This window comes from Lycium barbarum, chromosome 5 (genome assembly GCF_019175385.1).
Source record: "Lycium barbarum isolate Lr01 chromosome 5, ASM1917538v2, whole genome shotgun sequence".
Lineage (NCBI taxonomy): Eukaryota > Viridiplantae > Streptophyta > Magnoliopsida > Solanales > Solanaceae > Lycium > Lycium barbarum.
Window position 1 is genome coordinate 80,258,386 of NC_083341.1, and position 14,990 is coordinate 80,273,375.

At 36.8% G+C, this 14,990-nt stretch overlaps 1 long non-coding RNA gene across 2 annotated transcripts; it reads left to right on the forward strand.

Moving 5' to 3' along the window:
- Positions 1 to 8,497: 8,497 nt before the first annotated feature.
- LOC132640994 (uncharacterized) lies at positions 8,498 to 13,047 on the forward strand. Of its 2 annotated transcripts, none has more exons than XR_009582533.1 (6): positions 8,498 to 8,778; positions 9,801 to 9,824; positions 9,978 to 10,099; positions 11,037 to 11,156; positions 12,209 to 12,394; positions 12,707 to 13,047. It is a non-coding gene; the product is annotated as an uncharacterized LOC132640994 (long non-coding RNA). The 2 variants fall into 2 exon arrangements; XR_009582532.1 differs by having other exon boundaries at positions 8,502 to 8,778; positions 12,738 to 13,047.
- The last annotated feature ends 1,943 nt before the right edge of the window (positions 13,048 to 14,990 follow it).

The following is a 14,990-nucleotide window of genomic DNA, read 5'->3' on the forward strand; positions in this document are numbered from 1 at the left end:
TGGCCGACGCCACTACCACTCCGGCTAAGCCCTCGTTCAACCCGGCCCTCGCGGTCTCCAATATCAAGAATCACATCTCTGTTACTCTTGAGATGGAAAACTCACAATACGGAACATGGGCCGAGCTTTTCAAAATTCATGCTCGTTCTCACAAGGTCCTTCATCACATCATTCCTCCACCCAAAGGTAAGGAGAAGCCGGCTCCCAAAACTGATGAGGAAGTCCAATTATGGACGACCATTGACGCCACCGTGCTTCAATGGATATATTCGACAATTTCAAATGATCTGTTAAACACCATCATCGAACCAGACGCTACTGCCATGGACGCTTGGGTTCGCTTGCGTGATATACTCCAAGATCATCAAATCTCTCGTACTGTGACTCTCGAACAAGAATTCACGATGACTCGTATGGAGGATTTTCCCAATGCCTTCGCCTATTGTCAACGTCTAAAGAGCCTTGCGGATCAACTGAAAAACGTCGGGGCTCCCGTGACGAATAGCCGCCTTGTCCTTCAATTGGTTTCGGGTCTCACTGAAGCGTACAAAGGGGTTGGGACACAAATTCGCCATCCTAAGCCTATCCCCCATTCACAGAGGCTCGGTCTTCCCTTGGTTTGGAAGAACGTGAACTTGCGGCAATGGTGTCTCACGGGTCTGGTTCGACTATGGTAGCCGCGGTTGACGATGCGACACTGCCCTCTGAAAACACAAGCTCACACCGAGGGAAAACCAAAAATTCCCACCGCCAAAATTCTGGGACTGGCCGAAAAAATGGGTCTGGCCACGGCTCAGGCGGCGGTAAAATCACTGGCAGCAGCAGCGGACGTGGTGGTCCAGGCCGTAGCAGCGGCAGTCCGCAGCCAGCGGGCTATTCTTCGCAGCAGTGGCCTGCCGGACAGTTTGGCCACTGGCAGTGGGTACCGCAGCCTCGCTGGGTTGCTGCTCCTCCCCCCTGCCCGTACCCAACGACTTCATGGGCTCGTCCCCCGCTTGTCCCGCCACGGCAGCAAGGTATGTTGGGCCCTTCTCCAGCCCAGCAGCTCTACACGGCAGCAGTGGCCCCTCATGGGTCGTATGTTCCAACCGACATCGAGTCCGCAATGCACACCATGACCTTGAACCCGCCCGATCAAAATTGGTACATGGATACCGGAGCCACTTCTCATATGACATCCTCGGACGGTAATCTCTCGTCTTATTTTAATTTGAGCAATCAAAATAACGGTATTGTTGTGGGAAATGGTCATTCGATTCCAATTCGTGGTTGTGGTCATGCTATTTTTCCTCCCCCAAACCCTCCTCTATCCTTGCGAAATGTCTTACATGCTCCTAAACTCATTAAGAATTTAATTTCAGTCCGGAAGTTTACTACTGATAATTCTGTGGCTGTTGAATTTGATCCATATAGGTTTTCTGTGAAGGATTTTCAGACGGGGATGGCACTAATGCGGTGTGATAGTCGGGGAGATCTTTATCCAATCACCACCATCAAATATCCAACCACCACTCTATCAACCTTTTGCGGCGTTGTCCTCTCATTTTTGGCATGCTCGTTTGGGTCATCCAGGAAATTCTATTTTAGATTGTCTTAGGCTTAATAAAAGCATTGAATGTAATAAATCTAGTCATTCTAGTATTTGTCATTCTTGCGTTCTTGGTAAACACATTCAGTTGTCGTTTGTTTCTTCTATTTCCGAAACTTTGATGCCATTTGATATTATTCATAGTGATTTGTGGACCTCTCCCGTGTTAAGTTCATTGGGTCATCGATATTATGTTATTTTTTTGGATGATTTTTTGAAGTTTTTATGGACTTTTCCTTTGGCTAAGAAATTCGACGTCTATGCGAAATTCTTAGCTTTAAAAACCCACATTCATACCCAATTTGACGTCATATTAAAAATGTCCAATGTGATAATGGGAGGGAATATGATAATGGTCAATTCGGGAAATTTTGTGAGTCTAATGGGATGTCATTTCGTCTTTCTTGTCCACATACGTCATAACAATATGGGAAAGCCGAAAGAAAAATCCGTTCTATCAATAATATCACTCGGACTCTCCTTGCTCATGCTTCTCTTCCCCCTTCGTTTTGGCATCACGCCTTACAAATGGCAACATATCTTCTTGATATTTTACCAAGTAAATAATTAGGTCATGTTTCTCCTCTTCAAGTGTTATACAAAAGAAAGCCATATTACTCTCATCTTCGGGTTTTTGGGTGTTTATGCTATCCCCTCTTTCCTTCTACGACTATCCACAAATTGCAAGCCCGGTCTACACCGTGTGTATTTTTGGGGTATCTTACGAATCATAGAGGGTATAAGTGTTATGATTTATCGTCTCACAAAATCATTATTTCTCGTCACGTGATTTTTGATGAGAATTTTTTCCCATTTTCCAATTTCCATTCTCCCACTTTAACTACTTATGGATTTTTGGATGATGGGATTTCCCCATTTTGGTTGCATCATATGGTTTCTGATCCGGATAGTAGGCCCAGCCCTCCCACTGTGGCTCAGCCAACTACCCCCTCCCACCGTGGCTCGTACTGCCACCTCCCCTCAGTCGGCAGCGCCTTCGCCAGCCGCCTCCCCTACCGCACCTACGCCTCTCCTCTCTGCCTTGGGCCAACAACCCTCGGCTCCATCTCCCACACCCACACCAACATCACCCCAGCCGCTCCACTCTACCAATCCGCCCCGAATGGTGACCCAGAGTCAAAATGGTATTTTAAGCCAAAACGTACGTTTAACTTGAATACCATGGTTACGAAATCCCCTATCCCTCGTAACCCTGTGACCGCCCTTCGTGACCCGAATTGGAAAATGGCTATGGATGATGAATTTGATGCTCTTATTAAAAATAAGACGTGGGAGTTGGTGCCCCGTCCACCTAATGTGAATGTTATTCGTTCTATGTGGATTTTCACTCATAAAGAAAAGTCTAATGGTGATTTTGAGAGGCATAAAGCCCGTCTTGTAGGTGATGGAAAGACTCAACAGGTTGGCATTGATTGTGGTGAGACCTTCAGTCCGGTGGTCAATCCGGCTACCATCCGTACCGTTCTCAGCCTTTCATTATCAAAGAAGTGGCCTATTCATCAGCTAGATGTCAAGAATGCTTTCTTACACGGTGAGCTCAAGGAAACAGTGTATATGCATCAACCTCTGGGTTTCAGAGATCCCACTCATCCGGATTATGTATGTTTACTCTGTAAGTCCTTATATGGACTTAAGCAGGCCCCGAGGGCATGGTACAAGCGTTTTGCAGATTATGTCTCTTCTCTTGGTTTTTCAAAGAGCAGATCTGACAATTCCTTGTTCATCTACAAGAAGGGGTCCGATATGGCATACATTTTACTTTATGTTGATGATATTATTCTTACTGCTTCCTCAGATTCTCTCCAATGCTCAATTATGGCTCTCCTTTCCTCGGAATTTGCTATGAAGGATCTGGGTCCTTTGAATTATTTCCTTGGCATTCATGTCACTCGCCATAAGGATGGCCTGTTTCTGTCGCAACGTAAGTATGCCGAAGAAATCATTGATCGAGCTGGGATGTCTTCTTGTAAGGCTACTTCTACTCCGGTTGATACCAAACCGAAGGTGAGCAGCACGTCGGGTGCTCCATATGATGACCCGATTCACTATCGCAGTCTCGCAGGTGCACTTCAGTATCTTACTTTCACAAGGTCGGATATCTCTTATGCTGTTCAACAGGTATGCTTACACATGCATGCACCGCGAGAGGTTCATATGCATGCTCTTAAGCGTATCATCCGTTACATGCAAGGTACACTTGATTATGGTTTGCATCTTTATCCATCCTCAGTTACTGACCTCCTTTCCTATACTGATGCGGATTGGAGGGGCTGCCCTAACACACGTCGGTCAACGTCTGGTTATTGTGTCTTCCGTGGAGATAACTTGATATCGTGGTCTTCGAAACGCCAACCTACCCTCTCTCGTTCGAGTGTTGAGGCGGAGTATAAGGGGGTTGCTAATGTTGTCTCCGAGTCATGCTGGCTTCGCAATCTTCTGTTAGAATTACATTGTCCTATTCATAAGGCTACTATGGTGTATTGTGACAATGTGAGTGCCATTTATCTTTCAGGAAATCCAGTGCAACATCAGCGCACCAAGCGTATTGAAATGGACATTCACTTTGTTCGTGAGAAGGTTGCGCGAGGACAAGTTCGTGTCCTTCATGTTCCATCCCGTTATCAGATTGCCGATATTTTCACCAAGGGACTACCACAAGTCTTATTTGAAGATTTTCGGGACAGTCTCAGAGTTCGCAAACCTCTCGTTTCGACTGCGGGGGTGTGATAGATTATGTAAATATTAGTTAGAATATTTTGTAGTCTACTATTTTAGGTTAGAATATTTTGTATATTTTGTAATCTCCTATTTTAGGTTAGAATATTTTGTATATTAACCAATTCAAGGAATGAAAGGAGACACGAAAAATATTTCCTACAGTTTTATTTCATAAATTCAATTTGTTGGTACTACTAAAAATAGAAATTAGCGACAGACAAATTTTGTAGTTAAACAACAGAATCCATCGTTAATTCTTTTTAACGATGCACAAATTCTATAGCTAAATAACAAAATCGTTTAGCTACGAGCATTTTATCGATCGATTTGTCACTAATTTCAATTTTTTTGTAACTGTATGTATAAATAGTTGAGTAAAAATCTTCGTGCAACGCATGATAATAGAAACTAGTATATATTAAAAGCACAAATAATTTTCGCTAAGTATTGAATGATCAAAATATTCTCAAAATGTTGATAGACTTTTATAGCCTGTTTGGCCAAGTTTATTTTTCCCCCAAAGGTACTTATTTTTTCAATAAGTGCTTATTTGAAAAAAAGTGAGGTGTTTGACCAAGCTTTTGGGAGAAAATAAGTGCTTTTGGGGAGTAGCAGAAGCAATTTTTGAGAAGCTAAAAAAATAGCTTTTGCCCAAAAACATTTTTTTGAAAAGTACTTTTGAAAAAAATACAAATAGAAGCACTTTTTAAAAGTTTGGCCAAACACTAATGACTGCTCAAAAGTGTTTTTTTATTTAATTGACCAAATACAAACTGATTTTCGCTAAAAGTGTTTTTGTGAAAAATACTTTTTAAAAAAAAAATACTTTTTAAAATAAGCTGATTTTAGAAGCTTAGCCAAACAGGCTATTATATCCTTTATATTTAAATTATGCTTTCAACATTAATGTCCAAAAACGTAAAAGTTGTCCATTTATCATAGAGTCCAAGTCTTTATAAACCAATCTAACGTTCTAATCCTTCAAGAATTCCTCCCAAACCGTCAGATGGTTATACAAACAAGGAGACTAAAAAGTCTCCATTTTGCATTCGGGTAAAACTCCCATTTGGTTTTAGGAGTCCAATTCCAAACTCCAAAGTCACGCCTTAAATGTTTGTTTATACAAGCATAAAATTAGACAAAACCATAATATATAATATTTAGGATTAAATCCAACTAAACAATAGAATTTTATAGTTTAATGAAATTGTGAATTTCGATAACCTACACTACTTGCAACTGGACAATAACACAGAACAATGGAATCCCACGTCTATAGAATTTCAAAGCCATATCAATCCATATGAAACACATATTATTACCTTTATATAAAGAGTTCCATTGTATTCCCGCTAACTCAATAAAAAAAAACCTATACATCGATCTTTTTAGAGGTAATTTTCATGTCTTTTAGTATCATATACTTTCCTATAATTATATGCGTGATGGTTACTAAATTTTCCCACATATTTATTAGCTCAAATTTTTGTTTGTATTTATGCATGCTAGGAAGGGATATGTACTGATTCAAAGAATTGAAAGGGCACTGCATAATGTTCGTTCTCGATCTTCTTTTCTTGCGAATTGCCCTTCTTTTGGGGTGGTCTTTAAATTTTGCCCCTTAAATTGCTGGTCTTTAAGTTTTGTCCTTTGCCTAAAACGATAAAACCCATGAGTTTCGGGTTCTAACCCCCGCTCAGTCAAAAATTTTAAAAAAAATTCGAGGCAGAGTTTGAATTTCTCTCTGCCCCCTCTGGCAAACCACCCCCCCCCCCCCACAACCAGCCCCACCTTCCCAAAAAAATTAATTTTATTTTAAAAAAAGGTTTTGAAAAGTTTTTGGTTTTGATTTTTTGCACCACCCCCACCCCATCCACCCTTTCCCCCCACCCCCAAACACCACAAAAAAATATTTGTTTTTAAAAGATTTTGAAAAGTTTTTTTTTTTTTGCACCACCTCCTAACATCCCAAAAAAAAAAAAAAAAATTTAAAAAAAAAGTTTGAAAAGTTTTTGTTTTGATTTTTTTGCACCACCCCCACCCCATCCACCAAACACCACCCCCCACCCCGCAAAAAAAAAAATAAAAAAAATTCGCAAGGCAGAGTTTGAATTTCTCTCTGCCCCCTCCGGTAGACTTTGCCTTGAGGCATATATTTTATTTTATTTACTCTTTAAGGCAAACTTTTAGTTATGCTTTAAGGAAAACTTCCGCCTCATGGGGCATACTTTTAGTTATGCCTTAACTAAAAGTGTGTCCCATAAGACATAACTAAAAGTATGCCCCATAAAGCGAAACTTTTCCTTTAGGCATAACTAAAAATTTGCCTTATAAGGCAAAGTCTATGCCTTAACTTTAGTTTTTCCTTAAGAAGTGTATGCCGGATCCGGCATACACGCCCCCAACCTTGCCTTGAGAAATTATTTTTTTATTTTATGCCTGAGCGGGGGTTCGAACCCAGAACCTCAGGTATTCACTCACCTTTTAGCAAAGGGCAAAACTTAAAGACCACAAATATGAGGGGCAAAATTTAAAGACCGCAAATTTGAGAGACAAAATTTAAAGACCACCCCAAAAGAAGGACATTCCACGCAATAAATTGTTTCTTGATTGTATGTTCATGGGCTTTTTCTTCTTCCTTGTATTTGAGATTGTTTCTAAGCTAATTTCATTTATTTGTTGTAATAGGAGAAGATTTAAAGAGGAAAATTTATATAAATTAATAAGTGGAGAATCGTTCTCGACTTCTCGGTAATGTGCTTGTCTTTAAATAATTCTGAGTTTATTTGTTAAATTATTCCATATATTTTGGATTTCTTCTTTATGTAAATATTCAAATGCAGGCTTTACGACTTATCATACTACAAAATTGGAAGTGTTTTGTTACGATATGAAAATCAAGGAATTGCAATCGTTAACAATGTGAAATATCGTCAAAATTTGCTCCAAGCCAATTCTATTTCTCTCAGAAATAGAATTTGACTTCACAAGCTATATGCCTTTTTATGATGGCCACAAGTTTATGATGGCCACAAGTCATGTCAAAATCATGCAAATATCTGAAAATAATATTGGCATAAGGAGTTAATGTTGGAATAAGATCAAGATGAGATACACTAATATAAATTAAATACAAGAATCTGAGGTCTCATCTTGAGTTTCTGAATCATGCTATGATATGTGAAGTGAGAATGATAATCCTATATATTGATGTATGTGGTCCATTTTTTATTAATTTTATATTCATAAACCAAATATCCAAAATAATCCTACAATGTCGGTCAACTTTATTTATACTCTTTACAAACTAAATTACTCTTCCAAATAGATAATTAAGGTTTGATAAAATTGTAATTGAGGCTTTTGTAATCAAGTATGGGACTTTTGATGCTATTGGATTCAAAAATTTATGGTTGCTCTATAACGTTGTCTATTTTGCGTTGTAGCTGTCCAGAAATTAGATAATTGGTAATAAGGAACTTCGTGTGACGCTTAAAAAAAAAAAAAAGGGTATCCAGCAAGTTACTTAATTGATAAATGTTCTTTTTAGGGGTTATTGGATTCAAAATTTTATTGCTGCCTTTTTGCTTTTTAGGTTTGCAGAGGTCAGATAATTGGTAATAAGTGTTACGGTTCACTTTTACGTGAGTGCATAAAAGCTACTAAGAGGTTGTTGGTGCTCTAAATGGATTTCGTATTTTTTAGAGTCGCCATCTAATTTTATAATGGAAATTAGGAAAATCGGGTAAAAAAGATTTATCAACAAGAGAAAAATACCTTAAAATCAGAGTTCGAGGTAAGGGTTCTGGTGATCCCCTGGGGAAGGTTTTAAACACCCTAGTTTTTAGGATCTGTAGAATACGGTTGACCTACGAGGTTCAATGTGTGATTATTGTATTTATTTGCTTAAGATGTTTACTTTATCGCAAAATCTCATGCTTTATTATAAATTCAAATTTCCGGAAAAATGTCCCCTTTGAAAAGGGTGTTTTGTTTTTAAAATTCATATAAGAGTTCAACTTCATTTCCTGACCAAGACACACTCGGGATTTCTCCCGAGTAGAGTCACCACTATTTTAGTAGTTTAGTTCTTATAGGTTTTTAGTGTTAATTATATAACAAAGTACGTGGAGTATATCTCCTTTTTATAATATTTCTACTAATATAGAAGCATGAGTGGAAGCTGGGATAATCGTCCGTCCTAAGGGAAATTATGACATTTTAACCAAACCCAGAAGCTTCTTTTTAACCAAACCGACAAGCTTCTTCTTTTTAACCAAACCCACAAGCTTTTCTCCTTCTTAGTAGGTACTAAAAATACAATATAATCACCTTCTTCACGCGCCACTATTTGTAAAAAAAAAATCTATCAGCAAATCAAGAAGCTTTAGAAATATATTGTGTAATTTTCACTCATATCATCTAGCCCAGGCCGTTGCTGCAATTTTCAGGTATTTATTTTTGAAGTTTTGTTGGTGAAAAAGAATGCTAAAAAATATTAAGTGCTGATTTTGACTTCGATACCATTTTGATAATGGATATTCGAGATTCTTTGTCTTTTAACTGTTACTTTGAAGATCATCTCACAGAAAAGTTTAGTTATAAAATGGGTACGATGCTACCAGTTGGATTTTCGTTGATTTTGACTTCCATATAAAAAATATTGAGTGTTGATTTTGACTTCCATACCATTTTGATAATGAATATTCGAGTGTGTTGTGCTTAATCTGCCTATCTTAAAACCTCAATATATGTATGGTAAAATGCTTCGAAAGGTTAATTGTTTCTTGATTTAATAAATGAACACTTTTTTTTACCCAAGGAAAAAGGGCTAAGTAGACACTTTTTATGATCCGGAGGGAGTATGAGAAAATCAAGACCACGCTGGTAATTATTAAGTCATCACAGTCTTCACAAACATGACTACTCCTAGGCTTAGATTGTCTCATTTTTTTTTCCTGGACGTCTTTTGTTGTAGTTGTCTGCTAACACTTAGTTGTTTTTATCTTCTTTTGTTATTTCCCTTTTTGTGTTCCATTGTGGTTGCTGTTTATTTGTCCAATTTTATAGCATTTTGATTAAAAGGTAAGTTTGCTGCATAATTTAGCTGTTTCGACTGAACCGTCTATGCCAAGAGTGTTAGCACAATTTCTATCCATCTTTGTTTTTTTAACCCAAATAAAGTATTTCAGTTACGAGAAATTTATGTATTGGACTATATGGGTTTGCAAACTGAATGGACAGATTTATTATGATCTTTAGAAAGATGTAGGTATGTAATGGGTTTTGATAAGACTCTTTATACTTTATATTTCTCAATCTATTTGGGCATTTGATGGATTTAGTTATGTGGTTTCATAAAGTTTTGAATATTATCAAGATATGAGTCAAAAAGGGATTGCGAGAAATTGATTTTTTTATATAATTCCTTGGGTGTGGTGTATCACTCACTTTTTCTTTTGGTTGTTATCAGATCTATCTCAGATTGATTATTCAGGTTAGCTACTCTCAAGTTTCTGGCAAAATCTTATGAAACATTCTTTTCTCTTTCTCCAATTAATTCTTTTTTTCCTTTTTTTTTTTTTTTTTAATTTTACGTTTTCTTGATTTCTGAAGCTGAGCATAATAATTCTTTGGTTTTTGGTTGTAGATTCTCTGATATACTTCTCGGTGTTGATTATTATCTTCCATTTTTTATCTGAACAAAGAAAATTCTCAAGCCGGTTCCTAACCCAAGAGTTTTTTCGGGCGGCTAAATGGGAAAATATTGAGGTTTGACCACTTGAATTTTTATTTTGTGGCAGGCATAACACATGTGAAAAATCTAATAATAGTTGATTAATTTGTTTTTTGAGGTATAAATCTTTTGGGGGTTCTATTTGCTCAACTGTTTTGCTCACTAGATTGATAGATTCCTCATTATGCTTTTATAATCCTCCTCCTGCTCATCTACTTCTGTGTTTTCTCATTGCTGGGAGGGACTGAATATGTAGGCTATAAAGAAACAGGCGATTAAATTGAGGGAGCAAGTAGCTAAGCAATAATGGGTTTCGTTTTTATATACTTTCCCCTTTATACAATGATATATTTATTTTTTTTGAGTATTTTTGGTAGGAGAAGTGACAATGTAGCAAAGGTTCTCTTCTTGGTTCTAGAGAAAAGTGGCGTTTTAATCAGCGTCCGATAGTTGTTCCTCATTTAAATGGACAAAGATTCCATTTTTGTTAATATCATTGCATCTTATTTTGATTCACTATATTGTTTGATTATTTTGTCTGAAATTTATTTTTGTATCCTGTTAGCATTTGTTTCTATGTGGCAGAAGTTAGATAGTTCAGTGATGCAAACTCCATGCTAAATTTTCAAACATGCTATTTCAATGTTATTTGGTTTGTCTCCGGTGCTGTCGTTTGCTGAATTGTATTGAGATTGAGATTGTGTCTACAGAAACAGAGTAGTCGAAATTAAAAAATTCTTTGAATCTGGGAATAAGAAATCCATATATTTCATCTCCCCTGTATTCAATGGAATTTTAGAGGTCGTCCGTTTTTCTTCCTTTTACTTTCTTGTTATTTATAGATTTTGCTTCTACAATAACTAAATTTTCCTTTCGATCCTTGTCTGCTCTTACTTGTGCCTCCTCTGCCATGGACCTGTAGTTTTTTTTTTTCTCTTTCCATAAGGCCTTCTTATGTGTGCTTAATGACAGTGCTTGGGTAGCAAAAGATGGAGATGAAAATCAGCTTGGATAGTGGAAGCCCAAGCAGAGGCTGTGTTATTTGCTGGAAATCACTGCATGCAAATTGTCTCCGGCTTAATTTATACCCAAGTAAGTGTAATTTACAGATGCGCAAAATATCTTTGATTTATTTTCCATATGGTATCTCCAGTTTTAGTCAATATTTTTGGTAACCTTAAAGGTTTTCATTAGAAAGATGCACTTTCGAGAGTTTAGATATTTATTTTGTTTAAATTTGGCTACAAAAGTTATTAAAAAATTATAAATCGCTTAAATTTCTATGCGAGTGTGTGCGCATGTAGTTATATGTTAGTCATTTTAAGTGCAACATAAATTTTTGGAACTCAGCAAGAGTGTTGAGAAAATAATAGGTGAAGTACTAAAACTTGCATATACACGGACATCAATTCGGGTCTTAAATTTGAATTTGTTTATTCTCCAGTTTACCACCAAAGATTCCAGGAATGGATTGAATGTTTCTTCTGTAATAGGTATTAGCATGGTACAACTTCCATTTTCAGCGAACACTAACAGCAAAATTTCTCAGTAACATGACTTGATTTTGATGCCCCGAACGTACATTTTACGAGCATATAAAATTATAAAATAAATAGTAGTAATAAATTATAAAGTCATCCATGTCTTTCAATAGAAGGAGATTGAAGATGAATACAAAGACAAAGGTTCTGTGGCACTGACCAAATGGAATGGCTGAACAAAGCTATAAAGAGCGACAAATCAGCTCATTCAATTTTCATGTTGCTAGCTATAGCGCGCTAACATTATCTGGTGTTTATATTATATTGTCTAATTGATTTGTTATTCATTTTGCTCTGGGCATGGGCTTAAACAATGAACCTTTTTTTTTTTTTTTTTTTTTTTTATAATTGTTTTCATTTAGTGTCCAATATTGTCACTCTCAGATTCATGATTAATGTCTAAGAATATAATACAGGTACCCTACACTACTACAATCGAATTTCTTTCAAAAGGTACTTAAATAATATCCTAGAGAAACTTGATTAAAAAGTATCCTAGAGAAAATAGCACGAGCTAATAGTTTACTTCAGCCGAATGTAGAGAGTAATGAGAGTTTTCTTCATAAACTTTCGTTGAGTATTGTTGATTGCTCACCTTTTCAGGTTGGATTTAAGGGAGGGATTTTTAAACATCCTGAGATAAAATCGAACATATACTGCCAAAAAATATAGATTTGCTTGGGCCAAAAAAAGACCTGTTCCCGGATCATATGATTTTGCATCCTAAAGAGGATCGTGTATGAATAACCTTCTAAAGAAAGGTATCCAACATTGCAGCAGATTCCAGAGGTACTAACTACTAACCATCTCTCTCTACGCTGCAGAAGGCATCAACTCTTGATACTGTTTATTTTCATCATGTCTATATTCATATAGCTTTCTACGTAAACTGATTTATTAGCGACATTTCCTAAATATAATGGTTAATGAGAAATATAGAGTACACCGATTTTTTTTTTAAAGAATGAATTGGGTACACTGGTCTAGGATTGCATTATGATACCTGGTGCAGCTTCTACATCAATTTAGTACTAAAAGTAGGAATGCTACAGGGAGATTTGTTAGTTTTGATACTAGAATTTTGTATCACATCTCTTTCAGTGCATTCATGAAGATCATATTTTCCTGGCAGAAACTAAAGGGAAACAAGGAAAACGGTGTAGGGAGGAGAATGTGTCTGAGCTATTGCTTTGCTTGGAATTTTGAGGAGGGAGACGAGCTCACATTAGTCCCAGGTGTTGTACAGAGAGCTTATGAATATAGCATAATTCAATTAATCAAACGGACGCTTAATTTTGTAAATTCTGTTTAATTCTTTTTCATGTCGTTAAATCTTCTTCATGTCCTTTTGTATTATAACATCTTTGTGTTGTTGAATTGAACTACTTAACTCCTATCAAGTGACTTGTGGCTGAAATAACCAAGTAGCTACCTTTGTGTTTTTTGTTCATTGGTTCTGTATTTTCCTGTAATAACATGAAATTTACAGATAGCATGATCTTTACTCAATTAACATATGTTTAGGGAGTTCTTTCTATATTGCTTGCTAATCAACAAAACTCACACTTATTTATAGTTGTATCTTGGAAGTGTGTGGTTTGCTTAAAAGTTTATATATGTAAAGTCAATATGTATGACTTTGCTAAAATCTGATTATGGGGAAATATAAATACTGCAGCATATTCAATGATTACTGATCTTTATTATAGTGTAGCCAATGAAGCTTAGAAATGTAACAAATAAATTTATTTATAGCAAACAATCAGGTGAGCTTGGGATTCTGTTGCCATTTGAGATCATTTAGTATTTTTATGTGCGGGTTAAAGTGGGCATAACATAAGACTTTGGGTGATTTGTTTCCGTTATAGTATATATTTTCTTAAAGGAAATATTCACTTTGTTAAAGCTAGACTCTAGAATTATATTGTTCATTCGCCTTTGAAGACCAAATAATTAAACGACTTGGTTGTTCGCTTAAAGTTGTAAACAAATATTTCAAATTAAAAGAATGGAGGCAAAATATGTGTAATCTACCCATAGATAGGCAGAAAAGAAGCCACACTTCAACCATGATTCGTAAGTTATTAAAATTTTGGATCATTCCTTGGACATGTGATTGTATTATCTTATCATATCTGAATTTATATGGTTTCATACTGTTTTATTACACTGCAGCAATATATTTAATGATATTATGTTGGGCCCGTGCGCAGCACGGGCTGCACCTATCTAGTAAGTATATATAAGAAAGTTTATTAAGTCCATTTTATTTCATTGAAGCTCAATTGATTCAAATTATATATCCACACCAAAGCCATCTCATGTCAAACTTGGTCCAAGTATAATTCTTTTTATTTTTATCCCTTGAAGTTCGGGCTTGTTACACCCCGTAGTTCTGTACGTTGAAATTCGTAAATGTTGGTCGCCCCAAGTGTGGACTTTGGAGTCACTCTCAAGGATAGGTATGATTGCATGCGTTTATGCTATAATCATGAAAATTTAGTTCATGTAGTAAGCCATGAGAGAATTGGAAAGCAAATGAATTGCGATCTGGAGTGATATGCGCCTATCTTATGGTTATGAGGGTTTAATATCAGGTATGAGAAGTATCAGAAGGAGTGGAGGTCGAACGGGTGAAGAACAAAAATCTGGTCGAACTGGGCAGACTTGCCTTACGCGTTCGCGACAGGGGCCCGCGTTCGCGATGGCCATAAATATTCTAGACCATCGCGTTCGCGAAGGTCAATGATTAAGTCGGTTTCCACCGACTTCAACACCCTATATAAGGGTCAAGGCCCCTTTTTTTCATGAAATAATATCTCTCTAAGCTCAGCAAACATGTAGGGGCATTTGTGTCATAAAATGTGAGGGATTGGAGTGATTTTGATTAATCGAGGCTCGGGTAGCGCATAATCGTGATTATAGTATCGTTTGGCGGTGGATCTTGATGTGGACTCAAAGTGGTTATTTAAGATATTGTTGTTTTAACAAAAACAAGGTATGAATCTCTCGTTATTAGTATTCCTTTGGGTGTATTTACGGAGATAAAGTCGTTAAATAATTGTATAGCGAGTTGGTTAGTTGTGGAAATTGGAAAACATTGTGTGGGATGTTTTATGATACAAATGGTGTTAGAAATGATGTTATTGTTGTTGGTTGTTGAATTATGATTTCGGGCTAGGCATATAAGCAGGGGAGATGCTGCCCGAATTTTGGCAAATTTTAAGGAGGTTTAATTTGAAGACTTAGAATAAGTATATAACAATGAGCCTAATCATATTGTGAATGGTCTTATATGTAGATTGTGGGACCAGAAATAGGTGGGAAGGTCGAGATGTGAATTTTCAGGTATGGTAAGGCTCGTCCCTTTCTTTCAAAGGCATGA